The 15,971-nt window shown below is 42.7% G+C and overlaps 1 protein-coding gene across 2 annotated transcripts in view; it reads right to left on the bottom strand.

Annotated features, from left to right (window-relative positions):
- LOC117366119 overlaps window positions 1-15,721 on the bottom strand; it is a 138,033-nt gene extending 122,312 nt beyond the window's left edge. Inside the window, exons 1-3 of one of the 2 annotated variants that reach the window (XM_033957249.1) lie at window positions 15,526-15,721; window positions 14,809-15,430; window positions 14,316-14,573 (exon numbers count right to left, since the gene is read on the bottom strand). The gene's annotated coding sequence lies outside the window, so the exon portion shown is untranslated. Of the gene's footprint in view, window positions 1-14,315; window positions 14,574-14,808 lie in introns of both variants that reach the window. The other variant, XM_033957248.1, reaches the window with a different exon arrangement.
- Window positions 15,722-15,971: the final 250 nt, after the last annotated feature.

Genomic DNA, 15,971 nt, shown 5'->3' with positions numbered 1-15,971 from the left:
TTCACTTCTAAGCCATGACATATAGGGCTCCTTTTACTAAGCTGTGTTAGCGTTTTTAGTGCATGCAGCAGATTAGTATGCACTAACCCTGTGTTACACGGCTAGAACTAACGCCAGCTCAATGCTGGCATTAGCGTCTAGCGCGCGTGGCAATTTAGCGCGCGCTATTCTGCACATTAATGCCCTAATGCAGCTTAGTTAAAGGAGCCCATAGAGTATGATCTCAGCCCTTTCAAATTTTCTGCTAACGCTCATTGTAGAAAGAGAGCTTCTCTCTGGGTTTGCTTTGTGGTGTTTAGGGCTCCTTTTACAAAGCCGCGCTAGGGCCTTAATGTGTGGAATAGCGCACGCTAAATTGCCGTGTGCGCTAGCCGCTACCGCCTCCTTTTGAACAGGCAGATTTTCAGCTAGCACACACTAATCCAGTGCGTGTGCTAAAACGCTTAACGTACCTTCGTAAAAGGAGCCCTTAGTGTGGTACTTGTGTGAGTTGATTGTTGTCTATAGCAAATGACCTGTCTTTTCAACATAGCATCCTTCATCATATGTTTTGCATTGAATGATATATTCTAAATTTGAAGAAGAGCATGTGTAAGATCTTGTTATTTTGAATGCTTTTTCTGAATGAATGTCTGGGGTTCTGTGATATACGCTAGCACAGTTTGCAATTTGGTATACTGTAAGGACATGTTTCATTCTCTTAGAATATCAGAAGAACGTAAGAGTTGCCATACTGGGTCCGACCAAAGGTCTATCAAGCCCAGTATCCTGTTTCCAATGATGGCCAACCCAGGTCAAAAGTATCTGACAAGACCCCCAAATAGTAAAACAGATTTTATGCTGCTTATCCTAAGAATAAACAGTGGATTTTACCAAGTCCATCTTAATAATGGCTTATGGACTTCTGTTTTATGAAATTATCCAAACCTTTTTTAAACCATGATAAGCTAAATGCTTTCAAAACATTCTCTGACAACAAATTTCAGAGTTTAATTATATGTTGAGTGAGGAAATATTTTTCTGAATTTGAAATTTTATTGGTTTTCAATCAAGGAAACAATCCGTATATCACAAGAAAACAGCAATCTCACCAATACAAAATCCAATGCCTACGGAAAACAGTGCAAAATTACAACATTATCTACATCCCCCCCACGAGGTACAACCCCCATCCCCCCCACTGCAATAGACAAACCACAGGATCAAGCATTTCTGTAACCTTCTATAAATTCAATTTCTGGGTAACAGCCCATGTTTTCATAGATTGCAAATAATATCCCCTTCGTTTGGCCACATATAATTCCATTTTCCCCATCAAATAGAGTTCCACTCAGCCTTATTAGGTACCAGGGACTGTTTCCAATAAGCAGCAATGAGGCATTTAAATGCAGCCAACCCCATGCGCAGAACTCGAGTTTGCCAAGCGGTCTCACAGATATTGGACATTCCCAGGAGGCAGGCCTGGGGAGTAACAGGAATTGGAACCCCCAACAGTAGTGACAAAGATCCCGTCACATCCTGCCAGCAAGGCACCAACACCGGACACTCCCACCAGATATGTATAAAAGTACCCACAGCTGTGTGACATCGCCAACAGGTAGCCAACAATGTAGGATACATCTTAATGAGACGTTCCGGAGTATAATACCATCTACTCAATACCTTATAGGCATTGTCCTGAATTAAAGCACAGGTGGATGCTCTGCCCACCTCTCCACAAATAGTCTCCAAGTCTTTAGATGTAAAAGATCATTGTAGGTCTCTCTCCCATTGACTCTGAAAACCAAGATGTGAAATCACCCTTCCCCTTAAATATTGATAAATTATGGAGATAGGCTTGGGCACTTTCTGTAGTATTTCCCATAAGTGTTCTAATTGTTCAGCCTCAACTAGTGAAACCTTATCCCAACCATTGACTACCACAAAGTGTTTCACTTGAAGATAGGCCAAATAGTCCCCTCCACTCACCCCCGAGTAATGTTGTAAGGCCTCAAAAGATATCATGGTTCCCTGTTTCAAAAAGTCCCGAAATTGAAGTAGCCCTATGTGTCCCCATCGCTCGAAAACAGGATTGGTTTTCCTCACTCCAAATTGGGGTTCCTCCCGCAAGGAAGCTAAAATGGAAATAACCCGCCCATTATTACATTCCAGTTTAGTTCGAACCCACAGTTTAACCAGTTGCAAAATATAAGGGTTATCTGTCTCCGACTCCCATTGTTGGACAGTCTGGGAGGACCAGAGTTTGGCCGCCAACTGTCCCTGGGATACAATACACTGCTCCAGAGCTGAGTCTCTACCAGTTTCAATAAAATCATAATACCCGCCTCCCCCATGGTGCCAGGCAATAGGTCCCTCTACTGAACCCCATTAACTAAGCGTACCAATAAAGGTCCTACCTGATCCCCAAACTTCTTATAGAAATGACTCGTATAGCCATCTAAACCTGGTGGTTTTCTTGGCTTGGCTCCCTGAATAAACTCCAGAACCTCCCTCAAGGCTATCGGTTCATTCAGCTGTGTTTGATCTTCCACAGACAAAACCGGCAGTTCTACCCTGTCCAAAAAATCCTCCACTGCTCCCTCCTCCCCGGCCCCCCCTGAACTATATAAACTTCTATATAAATCCAAAAAGGAGTTACCAATATCCGCATCAGTGACCCGGAGAGTCCCATCCCTTTCTCTTATATGAGCAATAATAGCTCCAGCTTGTTTGATTTTAAGATAACGTGCTAGTTGAGTACTGCATTTATTACTTTGTTTATAGAGACAGGACTGGAACCGCTCCTGCACATGATTATAATCTTCCATCTGAAGCTGCATCAGATCACCCCTGATTTGGCGCAAATCTGAGGATCCGGAGAGTTCTTATGAGCCAATTCCAAAGCAATCAATTTTTCACGTAAACCCAACTGCACTCGCGCTCTACTCTTTAAATCTGGCTCCCCATTTAATAAAAATGCCTCTCAACACCGTTTTCAATACATCCCATAAAATGTCATCGGACACCTCCCCTGTATCATTAAACTCCAAATAGGTAGCTATAGTTTGAAGCACCTCTGTCACCACCTCAGTAGATTGAAGCAATGAGTCATTAAGCCTCCATTTCCGGGTGTCACCCCCATGCACCACTCCCTGACAATCCACTGATACCGGGGCATGATCCGAAATTTGGATCCCTCCAATCTCAGCCTCCTGATCTTACTCCATTGATTCCGGGAAGCCCAGATCCCATCTAGGCAGGTGTAAGTATTTTGAGCATGAGAGTAATGGGTATAATTATGTTGAGTTCCATGGAGGAGGCCCATAAACGCCCAAAATATCTTGGAGGTCCCCCTGCCAGATCCCCTACCCCCTATGGAGTGATCCATTCTCTCATCCGGTATCACATTAAAATCTCCCTCCACAAACACTACTCCCTGAATAAACAACAACAGCTCATCCTTCAATACTCTATAAACGTCGTCTGATCTACATTTGGGCCATATATATTTACTAAGGTCACACGTTGCCCTTGTAAGGACCCTTTCAAAGCTAAACATCGCCCCTGAGAGTCTCTGTAGACCTGATCAACAACCAATCCCAATCCTCTTCTTGCTAGAATGGCTATCCCCCCCCTTTTTTATTAGCAGGCAGTCCTTGATGTGTCCATACCTGTTCATAGGCCGAATACTGCAATAAAGCTGCATCCCTAGGCCTCAAATGTGTCTCCTGAAGCATACAGATGTCCCAAGTTGAACCCAATCTCTTCATTTCCCTGAAAACAATACTTTGTTTCCCAGGACTGTTAACCCCATTTACATTCCATGACCCAATCCTGAGTAATGTCCCATCCGTTCCAATCCCCTTGTTCCCCCCTAGAACTCATAGATATCCCCAACTGCCCCCCACCCCCCTCCCCCCCAGTCGCCGACCTAGCAAATGCTAGACCAGCCAATGAGAAAAGATGAAGCCTCCCCCAAAAGGCATCTGACAACCCCAGCCTTCCCATCAGAGCACCTTTCACCACACCATGATAATAACTCCCCCGCTCAAAGTCCCATACAGAAAACCCATGGATCCCTCAACAACATTCAGTACTGCACTGTACAAACCCAGCATTGCAAAAGGTATCCCCTATGTGCATTCAGTTCACACACCACAACCAAGACCCTAAAGTCCAAAGTTCTCAAATGAGGATGGGAGCTGCACCGCCAGGCTCCAGATCTGCAAGAGCGAGTTCCCCATATCACCGTCCATCTCTTAGGTCTCCTGCTGGGTCAGCCTCTTAGTGGCGCAGGTGACCGTGCGCCAGGACTCTACTGGTCTGCCTCCCTTCGTAGGGGTCACCGCCGTTGATACCTCAGGCAAGTTGTTACAGCCTAAGTCCTTCAGGGCCAATCGGGCATCTCCCACGGTGTCAACTCTCCGAGACTTGCCATTCACAGTCATCCAGATACCAAACGGGAACAGCCAAGTTTCTATGGCCCTCCGCTCTCAACACTTGAGTCACATCGCAAAAGGCCCTTCACTTTTGCAAGGTGGATCGTGAGGAAATATTTTTCAACGGTTTATTTTAAATCTACTACTTAGTAACTTCATTGCATGCCCTCTATTCCTAGTATTTTTGGAACAAGTAAATAAGCGATTCATATCTACGTGTTCCACTCCACTCAGTATTTTATAGAACCCTATCATATCTCCCCAAGCTGTGTTTTCTCCAAACTGAAGAGCCCTAGCCGCTTTAGCCTTTCCTTAGGGAAGTCATCCCATCACCTTTATCATTTTTGTCTCCCTTCTTTGTATCTTTTCTTATTCCACTGTCATTTATGTGATGCAGTGACCAGAACTGTACACAGTATTTGAGGTATGGTTGCACCATTGAGAGATACAAAGGCATTCTTTTTCAGCTCCTATTGTGAGTTTGCTTTTCATTAATTTTTGCTTGATTATTGGAAGGCCAGCATTGGTGAAGCTGGAAATATCTCTTTCAGTAATTCATCCTCCTGGAGTAGTGGCTGTAGGTCTTTTATTATTTTTGTCACTACATGGCAACCCCACTACTTTATCATAGAGGAAAAAGCAGAAATGCTGTGTTTGCTGAGAAATGAATAAGAAAAGACTCACTGACTTGTTGGTAAGGGAACATATATTAGGGGTATAGGTCTTCTATCATTTACAGAAAACAGAGTTTGCATGAATGTAGTGGAACTGAAAGTTTACAAAATCATGGGTTCGAGATATTAAAGGAACTCAAAGAGGTTCTGGTGTGTCTGCTGATCTGTGGAGATAGGTGTGGTGCCTTAGGACTGGAGAAGGGCAGGCTGACTATTCATCACTGTTGGTGGGAAGATTAGTGGAGTCTTTACTGAAGAGTAGAATAAAGAAGTTATCCCCAATCCAGTAGATTGCACAATCCAAGGCAACTTGATTTTACCAAAGGGAGATAGTCAGAGAAATCTGATCAGCTTCAAAGAATTGGATCATCAATTGTAAAATCCCCTAGTGGTGATGTGATATAATTCCACTACAATTTAATCTTTATAATGAAAGGTATGAGATGTACTTAATGCTTCTTTTTAGCAACAGGAGTCACAAAAATCCAGTTTAAATTCTGAAACGCATTTTAAAAGTTCTTACCAATTTTCCTTTGAAATATAACTCTAAACTTAATTTAGAAATCTCAATAAATCATGAGAACCAGCAGGTATCATATAGGTTCCTGATCCACAACTCACAAAAAATTCAGCTATATCCTCCTTCACAGCATTCTCATTATACACAACAACTCAACAGCCCATAAGCCCACAGTGTTTCACTGCCTCGGCTTCCATTGTTAAGGGAAAACACAAAGGATCAGTGTGGCCCAAAAAGCCTCTTTCTCTTTGTGGAAAAACACTTCTGGCTTAGCTCTAGAAAGTCATTCCCAAAGCTGGCTGCAAATTCCTGAAGCCCTGCAGTGGAAAATCCCCTGCAGGAAAGAACCTTCAGAGCAACTGGAGCTGGCAGAGCATGCTCAATGGGATTACATACATAGTAACATAGTAACATAGTAGATGACGGCAGATAAAGACCCGAATGGTCCATCCAGTCTGCCCAACCTGATTCAATTTAAATTTTTTTTTTCTTCTTAGCTATTTCTGGGCTAGAATCCAAAGCTTTACCCGGTACTGTGCTTGGGTTCCAACTGCCGAAATCTCTGTTAAGACTTACTCCAGCCCATCTACACCCTCCCAGCCATTGAAGCCCTCCCCTGCCCATCCTCCTCCAAACAGCCATGCACAGACACAGACCGTACAAGTCTGCCCAGTAACTGGCCTAGTTCAATCTTTAATATTATTTTCTGATTCTAAATCTTCTGTGTTCATCCCACGCTTCTTTGAACTCAGTCACAGTTTTACTCTCCACCACCTCTCTCGGGAGCGCATTCCAGGCATCCACCACCCTCTCCGTAAAGTAGAATTTCCTAACATTGCCCCTGAATCTACCACCCCTCAACCTCAAATTATGTCCTCTGGTTTTACCATTTTCCTTTCTCTGGAAAAGATTTTGTTCTACGTTAATACCCTTTAAGTATTTGAACGTCTGAATCATATCTCCCCTGTCTCTCCTTTCCTCTAGGGTATACATATTCAGGGCTTCCAGTCTCTCCTCATACGTCTTCTGGCGTAAGCCTCCTATCATTTTCGTCGCCCTCCTCTGGACCGCCTCAAGTCTTCTTACGTCTTTCGCCAGATACAGTCTCCAAAACTGAACACAATACTCCAAGTGGGGCCTCACCAATGACCTGTACAGGGGCATCAACACCTTCTTCCTTCTACTGACTACGCCTCTCTTTATACAGCCCAGAATCCTTCTGGCAGCAGCCACTGCCTTGTCACACTGTTTTTTCGCCTTTAGATCTTCGGACACTATCACCCCAAGGTCCCTCTCCCCGTCCGTGCATATCAGCTTCACTCCTCCCAGCATATACGGTTCCTTCCTATTATTAATCCCCAAATGCATTTCTTAAAAATATTTTCAATTGTCTGTCGGGAACAAATTTATTTATTTTTGTCTAAAGCTTTTTAATGGTTGGCTATGTTTTTAGGTTGATAATTTTTGACTTCTTAATTTTTTTCCTAAGGTTAGATTGAAGATAACCTAGAGATGTAATTGGTTGGTTTAAAAAACATATATACTTAAGGAATGAAATTTGTCCCCAAATTGGTTTTAGTTCAGTTAGGATAATATATGTTAAATGCTTGCGCACTCCTATTTGCGTGCTTCCGTGATCAGTAGGTCTGTGGTCGCAGGAGTTCGCATGCGCGTTTATACGTCACCAGCCGCCGATCGCCTCCACAAGCCGGGACCGCAGCTGGATTGTATCCGGAGAAGCTTTGTTAGTCAGAAGCCCGACGTCCTAATGCCCTTGTACAGAACCATGGTGAGGCCTCATCTGGAGTACTGCGTACAATTCTGGAGGCCACATTACTGTAAAGATGTGCTGAGAGTCGAGTCGGTACAGCGAATGGCCACCAGGATAGTCTCGGGGCTCAAAGATCTATCATACGAAGAAAGGCTGAACGAATTGCGGCTATACTCTCGAAGAACGTAGGGAGAGAGGAGACATGATTGAGACGTTTAAGTTTGTCACTGGTCGTATCAAGGTAGAAGATGATATTTTCCTTCTTAAAGGACCCTCGGCCACAAGAGGACACCCGCTGAAAATAAAGGGTGGGAAGTTTCATGGTGACACCAGGAAATACTTCTTCACTGAAAGAGTGGTTGACAGCTGGAATAAGCTCCCAGTGTAGGTGATCGAGGCCAGCAGCGTGCCAGATTTTAAGAACAGATGGAATGCTCATGTCGGATCTCTACGAGGGAAAGGTCATCAGAGAGCGATTAAATAGGGCGGTGGGTCAATGGTGTGGGCAGACTCGATGGGCCTCAGCCTTTTTCTGCCGTCACTTTCTATGTTTCTAGCCGCCGATCTCCGTTCCTACAGTGGGTGGGGTGGGGTCTGGGAGGAGAGGGATCGCGGACGCTCAGCGCCCCCACCGAGGGGCCCAGCAACTTTCCGCTGCCCGGGACCCGAGTGCTTTGCCGCCCCCCTTCCCTTCCTGCGGGTCCGACTAGCGATTTAAGCAGCGTGTGCAGCAGTCTTCACACGCTGCTTTGGGCCCTTCTACTGCCCTGATTTGCTCTGCCGCGTCTCTGATGATGTTATCAGGGACGTGCCAGAGTAAATCAGGGCAGTAGAAGGACCCGAAGCAGCGTGTGAAGACTGCTGCACACGCTGCTTGAATCACCATGAGTAGTCATGCCCGCTGGAAGGGAAGCTGGGGGGGGGGGGGGCGGCAGAGGACAAACAGAGGGAAAAAGGGAGATAGAAAGAAAAGAAGAAAGACACTGGGGCAGGTGCACAGGGAACTGGTGTGGCGGGAGGGAAATGGAGGGGGAGAGAATGCTGCTTCGGACAGACAGACAGAGGGAGGAAGGGAGACAGAAAGAAAAGAAGAAAGACACAGGGGCAGGGAGATACACAGAAAGACAGACAGACAAAGGGGGCCAGGGACAGAGACAGACAGAAAGAAAGACAGCGGGAGTCGCGTCAGGAGGGGTGCGGGATGCGACAGAGGGAACTTTTCCAATGGGTGCAACTGAGCAGCTGTCGGGAACCTCTGATCAGGGGCAGAGCAAGGTAAGTGTATCATAGGGATAAGAAGGAGGAGGAGGGGGGAGAAAAAGGAAGGGACGCCTACTGCTGGACAGGGGGAGAAGGAAAGAGGTGCTGATGGACAGGGGGGGTGAAGAAAAAGAAATGGAGGCCTAATGTTGGACAGAGGGAGAAGGAAAGAGGTGCTGCTGGACAGGGGGCAGGTAAAACAAAGGGAGAAGGGCTGCTGCTGCATAAGGAGAGCAGTGAAGAGGTGGTGGTGGACACAGGGGAGGTAAAAGGAAGGGAGAATAGACAGGGGGAGCAGGCAATGGGTGGTGATGGACAGGCAAGGAAAAAGAAAGACAGAAAGAAAGAAAGCGGCTAAGGAGAGAGAGAGAAATAAATAAAGACAGACACATACACATATATTCTAGCACCCGTTAATGTAACGGGCTATAAGACTAGTGTATTAATAAGTGTTATGTAAGAAGTCTAATACAGTGTTCACTTTATTCTAAAGGCATATTTACGTTTATGTGGATGTTAGGTAATTCAAAATTAATCTTTGATCGGTTAAGTTCTTTTAACTATTATAGAAGAAACCAAAAGAAACTCTGTGGAGTGACGATGTCCCTTAGATGAACTTTATTTGAAAATGTCAAAGGTCCAAATGTACACTAAAATCATCCACATAAAATAAAATCCACATAAAAGTAAAGTAATCCACATGAAAACCTTAAAGGACCTAGTCCGCTAGGAATGCAGGACCCAACACGGTCCGCGTTTTGACAAAAAGTCTTCTTCAGGGGTCCCTGAGGGTCCTATAATGGTGAATACATGAAGAAGCTAGTATGTGGTGAGCCGTGAGTGAGACACTGCTTGCATTCGAAATGAATAGTCCCTTAGAGTTGGATCCGTTCCAGGTGGTGATGGTTCACTGTAGAGTTTTACAAATCATTTCAAATTTCCCTATTACCTCATCTATTAAATTTATATCAGGTTTAACTGAATAGAGATTGCATCTCAGGTACTATGGCAGAATCTTTAACTATTGTTTTGCCAAAGCCAAATAAAGATCCTATGTTGGTTTCAAATTACAGGCCTATTTCTTTGATTAATGTAGATGGCAAACTTTTGGCTAAGTTATTGGCTTTATGCTTGGCTAAGGCTCTCCCTTATATCATTGGCATGCACCAAACGGGTTTTGTTGCTCAAAGCCATTCTTCAAACAACACCAAATTGGCTTTTCATATGTTAAATTTAACAAAAGCCATGGATGATCCGGCCTTCTCTGTATCCTTAGATGCAGAGAAGGCCTTTGATCGTGTAGAGTGGACCTTCATGTATCAAGCAATGGATTGGTTTGGTATTGGTTCTGGATGTATACAAATGATTCAAACCTTGTACAGCTCCCCTTCTGCCAGACTATACATTAATAATACTTTTACTGAATGTTTCTGTCTGAAGAGGGGAGTTAGACAAGGGTGTTCATTATCTCCTTTACTGTTTGATATTGTTTTGGAACCCATTTTATTGGCTATTCAACAGGCAAAGGAGATTCAGGATATTCCTTACGCAGGTTGGGAATATAAAGTCTCTGCATATGCAGATGATATTTTGCTTCATTTGAGGAATCCTGGAACTACCATCCCACATCTACTAGATTTGATTGAAAGATTTGGAAAATTTTCAGGGTATAAAATAAATTGGGGTAAATCAGAGGTTCTTCCACTGAATGTAAACTGTCCAAAAGGATTATTTAATTCATTCCCCTTTCTTTGGAAGGAAGAGGGTATAAAATACATAGGTATTTGGATAAAAAGTACATTGGATGAAATGATGAAAGTACATGAAAAAATTTTATTGCTGAAGGTCACAGAAATATGTGAGCATTGGAACCCATTACATCTGTCTTGGTGGGGGAGAGTCCAAACAGTTAAGATGATGATTTTGCCTGTGGTTTATTACCAAATGGGTATGTTGCCAGTGTTTTTTCAGAGGTCCTTTTATAAGAAATTAAATAATTTTCTTACTAAATTTATTTGGCTGGGGAAAACTGAGAATTGCTTTAGAATCTTTACAAAAACCAATTGTGGAGAGTGGGGTAAATTTTCCCAACTTTTATAGGTACCATCGAGCCTATATTATGCGTCTGGATATGTATTGGATCCTCCCTGAGCTCAAGGAAAATCTTACAGATTGGTTATGGTTGGAATGGCAACTCCTGTCTCCTAGAATTTTATTGGACACTTGGGAGACATTAAAATTTATTAATAATTTAACATCTATTCCTATTCATAAATCCATCTGTCAGTCCCTTTGGCTGAACTCCAAGATTCAAATTGGCGGGTTTAAGATTATCTGGAAGCACTGGATGAAGGCGGGTATACGTACTCTAGATCAGTGGTTCCCAACCCTCTCCTGGAGGACCACCAGGCCAGTCAGATTTTCAGGATAGCCCTAATGATATGCATGAGAGAGATCTGCATATAATGGAGATGCCAGGCATGCAAATCTGCTCCATGCATATTCATTAGGGCTATCCTGAAAATCCGACTGGCTTGTTGGTCCTCCAGGACAGGGTTGGGAACCACTGCTCTAGATGATGTAATTTCTGATGGAAAGCTGCTTGATTTTTCACGATTGCAACAAATATTTGGTATTTCTAAAACTCAAAATTATAGGTGGTTGCAGTTGAAGCAGGCCATTCAGGAGGGGTTCCCTGATTGGAAAAATCTTAAAAATCAGATGGATTTCCTGGGACACCAGGCTGCTCAGTGGTATAAATTGATATCTGGATTTTTGAATAAGAAACCAAAAACTGGTCTTCGTGACATTTGGAGCATTGAGAAAAAGCATCAGATTACTGTGTCTCAATGGCCACGAATCTGGACTTGGAGGATGAGATGTCTGTATCTATGAGACAAACTTGGTTTTTCTTATTACATAGAACATTTTGGACTTCGGTTAGATTACAGAAATTAGATAGTTCCAAGTCTAATAGATGCTAGTACTGTCATCTCGAACCTGGGATGTTAGATCATCTGTTATACTATTGTCCCTTGATACTTCAATTTTGGAGATCCATTTGGGATCAGGTGAACAAAGTACTGGAAAATCCTGTGGCACTAACATACAACACTATGATATTTGGCACTTTAATGAGAGTTAAAAGTCAAATATCATCTCACAATAACAAACTTATCTTTATTATGACAGGGGTTGCCATACAACTTATTTTAAGGAATTAGAAAAACTGGGATCAGTTAAATTATACCTTTTGGTGAGAGTCTGTGTCAAGTCTTTAAAATGGAACGTATTATGGCTATACAATGGATATTTGGGAGCCATTGACAAAATTTTGCAAAGAGTGATTGTTGAATTTGGCCCTTGATTATGCAAGTGGGAGGGGGGCTGAAAAATATTTAATTTTTAATTTGAGTGCAATTTTTGAATATGAAGATGGGGGGGTGATATATGTATTTGTCATGGATTACAATTTTGATTGAATTTAGGTGCTATTATAGTGTAATATGATTGTATAATATTGTTGCACTTATTTTTTGCTTCAAAATGAATAAAGATATTTAAAAAAAAAAAAAAAAAAGAGAGACAGCTGCTATTAAGTGCAGCTTCCCCCAAGCTTCCTTATCAGACACTCTGAGCAGGATTTTCAAACACTCGTGTTAAAAAGCAATGGTTTGCTACCGCAGCCGTTTTGATATCAAATCTAAAAACCAGAGACATTCTTAAAAAACATGCAAATAAGATTGGCAGACAGCAGTGAAGATTTCCTACATTTGCATGTGCCCATCGCTGATGGCCATATGTGCAGAAAAACGCCTTTAAAAAAAAAAACCCACTCTCCTGCTGGACTATTGGACGAATGGAAAGGAGATGGGAGAAGCAACGTTGATTTTGTTCAATCGCTCATAAAACATGCCTTTCTCTCCAAAAAAACTACTATAATTCAGGTAAATCTTGCAATTTGTTTTTAATGTAAAATTTAATCAAGACCCTCAGCCAGAAACACACAAGACAAGGGTATCATAGAGGGAGGGATGGAAAGCTGCTGCACATGGGGGGGAGGAAGAATTGTTGAACATGGGGTGGAGGAGAGGAAGGGAGAGATGCAACAGAGGTAGAAAGGGGTGAGAACAACAGAGGAGTAAAATTTTAATTTTGAACTTTAAACACAATTTTAATACTTGTTTGTTAAATAATAAATATATCCTTTAAAATCTGATTGTGTGCCTTGACAATTTTTGCACCTTGTAAGTGTGCCATGAGATGAAAAAGATGAAAATTGCTGATCTAGATACATATTATTAAGTCTTTGTGTAGGATCCAATATGGAATAGGGAGCCAAGGATGTTGAGTGATAAGTGGGGTAACCCTATCATAGCAGTATGCATGAGTAAGTAGTCTTATGGAGGTGTTCTGAACAGCTTGTAATCTTTTGATGAGAAAAGATGGAAAACCAGAGTAAACTATATTGTAAGAATCTATATGGGATATATAACTAGGGCTGATCAATTAACATATTAATAACATGGTTAATGCATAATGTGAATCAAACAATTCCCACATATATGAAAAAATGCACTATATTACTAATTCAGAGTGTATATTTTCTATAAGGAAGAGGCCTCAGTACTGGAGCCTATGCGCAGTCGTATTCACAGACTGGACTTATCAGCGTAGTTGCTCTGCTCCTTTGCTCCAATTATCGGCCATGTTCCTTTAACTCTTTGATTTAAAGAACTTATTTTAACTTATTTTATTAAATAATAAATATTCTAAAAGCTCATGCTATCATTTTTTTGGCTTATTATACGTTTTACTTATTTGTATATATTTATGTATATTAATAACATGCTGTCCAAATTATTTAGGTAGGTTCATCTGCACTATTTCATATGATTGAGACATAACTGAAAAGTTTCTAAAAGTCAGATAATTTCATTACCAATCAGTGAAAAACATTCTTAAAAATTTCTGTTTCATTAGGCTGTTACTGAAAGGTTGTAACTGAAAGATTACTTAACTTCAGATAGTGCTTGTGTATCAAGAAAGTACCAACGTGGCCAGCGTTTCATGTAACTCAGTTCATATCCACTGCTTCAGGGCCAAATTGTAAAAGTACCAAGCCATTTTCTGTATAAATCTAACAGCAGTCTCCATATATGTGGGAATTGTTTGATTCATATTATTTTGTCTAATTATTTCCCATTAGGAACTTTAGTGTAATGCATATGTGACCATACATCCCATTTTGAACAGCTTCGGGATGCCGAAATGTCCCATTTTCAGGGGCTCGCTGAAGAAACAAGTACCGTAGCAAATACAGCCCCCCTCCCCCCCAGTACCTTTTTTAAATCCCGGCATCTGCTTCCTGTCCTGATATCTTCCGGCAGCGGCAGAGTGATATGCCTGCCTGCCAGAGTGATATGAGAACTGACGGCAACCATTGAGTGAGCAGCGCGGGACCAGGCAGTTGTGTGAAAAGCTCGCACCTGCCTTGTGCACCACTTTGCCGCTGCCAGAAGACATGAAGACAGGAGGAAGCCGCTGGGATTAAAAATAAATGGTCATATTATTAATGCATTAATTTTTTAACTCAAGTTAAAAAGAATTAACATGATTAATATGGGCCTTGTGGGAAGTCTTTCCCCCGGTCTGAAGGCTCCCTGCCTCACCTTTTAAAATGTAAGAGCATCCTCGGTGCAGCAGCAGTTCTGAAGTGTTGCCTGGTCCTCCTTAGTGTTCTTCCTCTGTCACGGCCTGCCTCCTCCTGTTTCTGGTTCAGTGGGCCGTAATGGGGGAAGAATGTTCAGAAGGCCTGGGCAGCACGGAAACTATTGCCATTCCATGGTCTGGTATCTCTCTCTCCTTCTTGCAGTTTCACTGTTTAGGATTGTTGGAGATAGGGGAGAAAGAGGGAGGAGATTGTGCACCTGGATGGAGAGGAAGGGCAGAGAGAGGGAGAGGATGATGCACTTGGATGGTGTCACACCTACCCTGCTCCTGTTCACGGCAGCGAGCTGGAACACTGTGACTGTCTCTGTCCATATGTGTACCCTTTTAACCAGGGTATCCTTCAGGCCTTCTTAGGCGTCTGCCTACGGTATAATATCAGATTCCCTGACATTACCCAAAAGAAAACAGGCAAGGGAAAAGAAACTCACTCACCTCAAAATCCAGGATAGCAGAATAATCAAATTAAGTTTATTCCTATGGTTCTGGATTGTTCTGTACAATTGCTCTTATCATCCTGTAATAATTCTCACATAGGTTTGAAAGAAACATAAACTTTAGGTTAAGTTCACCACTCTGGCTTTGTGCATACCAGTCTGACTCTAAATGTCCAAAACAAAAATAAAAATACACAATAAACTTTTAAGGCTGGACTCAAATCTTTGTAATATAGTCCTCTTCACCAGCCAATTGTGTGACAAGTATGGCACTAACCACAATTCTTTCTCCAGGTCAAATAAAGCCTTTTCAAAAGCACAAAGGGAAAAAAACCAGGTCAAAAGAACACAGTTAACTTTGCAGCCCTGCCACGGAGTGACTGCAGGAAAGGAACTCTCCTTAAAGAAGCTCCCCTGTGCTGGTCGTTTCAGAGAAACAATTATCTCCCTTAATTACTCCCCAGCTGAGCTGAGAGGGAACAAGCAAACGCTCCCGTGCTGCAGTTGAATTTCACAGTTCAATTAGCAGGACTTTTGAAGATAACTTTTCTAGTCTTCCCCAGAGTTTGGCATGCAAACACTTTCCTTCAAACATTAAGCAGAATTCACAACCAAAAAAACTGGTGAGAAAAAAAACCAAGAAGACATTCATTTCCCACCTTTGTTCAGGCTGTGTCCATTGCCTCTAAGCATTCCCTAGGAATAGGAAACATACCAATATCCATTGGTTCACAGCTGGGCAACTGGCTCTCTGTTCCAGCTTCAAACACTCCTGAGACGTCCACCATGTCCCAGTCTTGGTTTAGCTCAACAGCATTCAGTTGAGGGGGAGAGTGTTCTCCACCGAGCACACCCTGAAGCCTCCTAGGCTCCCCCCCTCCTCCTGACTCTCTCTCAGCTGCTCTGTTTTAACCCCCTCTAATTCGCCCCTCCCTGCTCTGCAGAGTGGAAAGGGAGAGAAAACTCACTACAGCTGTGCCTGTCTCAGAGACAGCTTCCTGTGCTGAGACTGGCCTTCTGGGAGCTGTAGTTTCTTAGCTCCTGGGACAGTCCAAGTGAAGTCAGCTTTTCATATTCTGCAGGGCCAACCTGACCAGCTCTCCTGCCTCGGGGACTACCTATCTTCTTCACCACTGTGTCAAAGCTAGGGATAGGGCTAGA

The sequence above is a fragment of the Geotrypetes seraphini genome, chromosome 8 (genome assembly GCF_902459505.1).
Source record: "Geotrypetes seraphini chromosome 8, aGeoSer1.1, whole genome shotgun sequence".
Lineage (NCBI taxonomy): Eukaryota > Metazoa > Chordata > Amphibia > Gymnophiona > Dermophiidae > Geotrypetes > Geotrypetes seraphini.
Note: the sequence above shows the minus strand (reverse complement) of the source record. Positions and strands in the feature narration are given on the sequence as shown.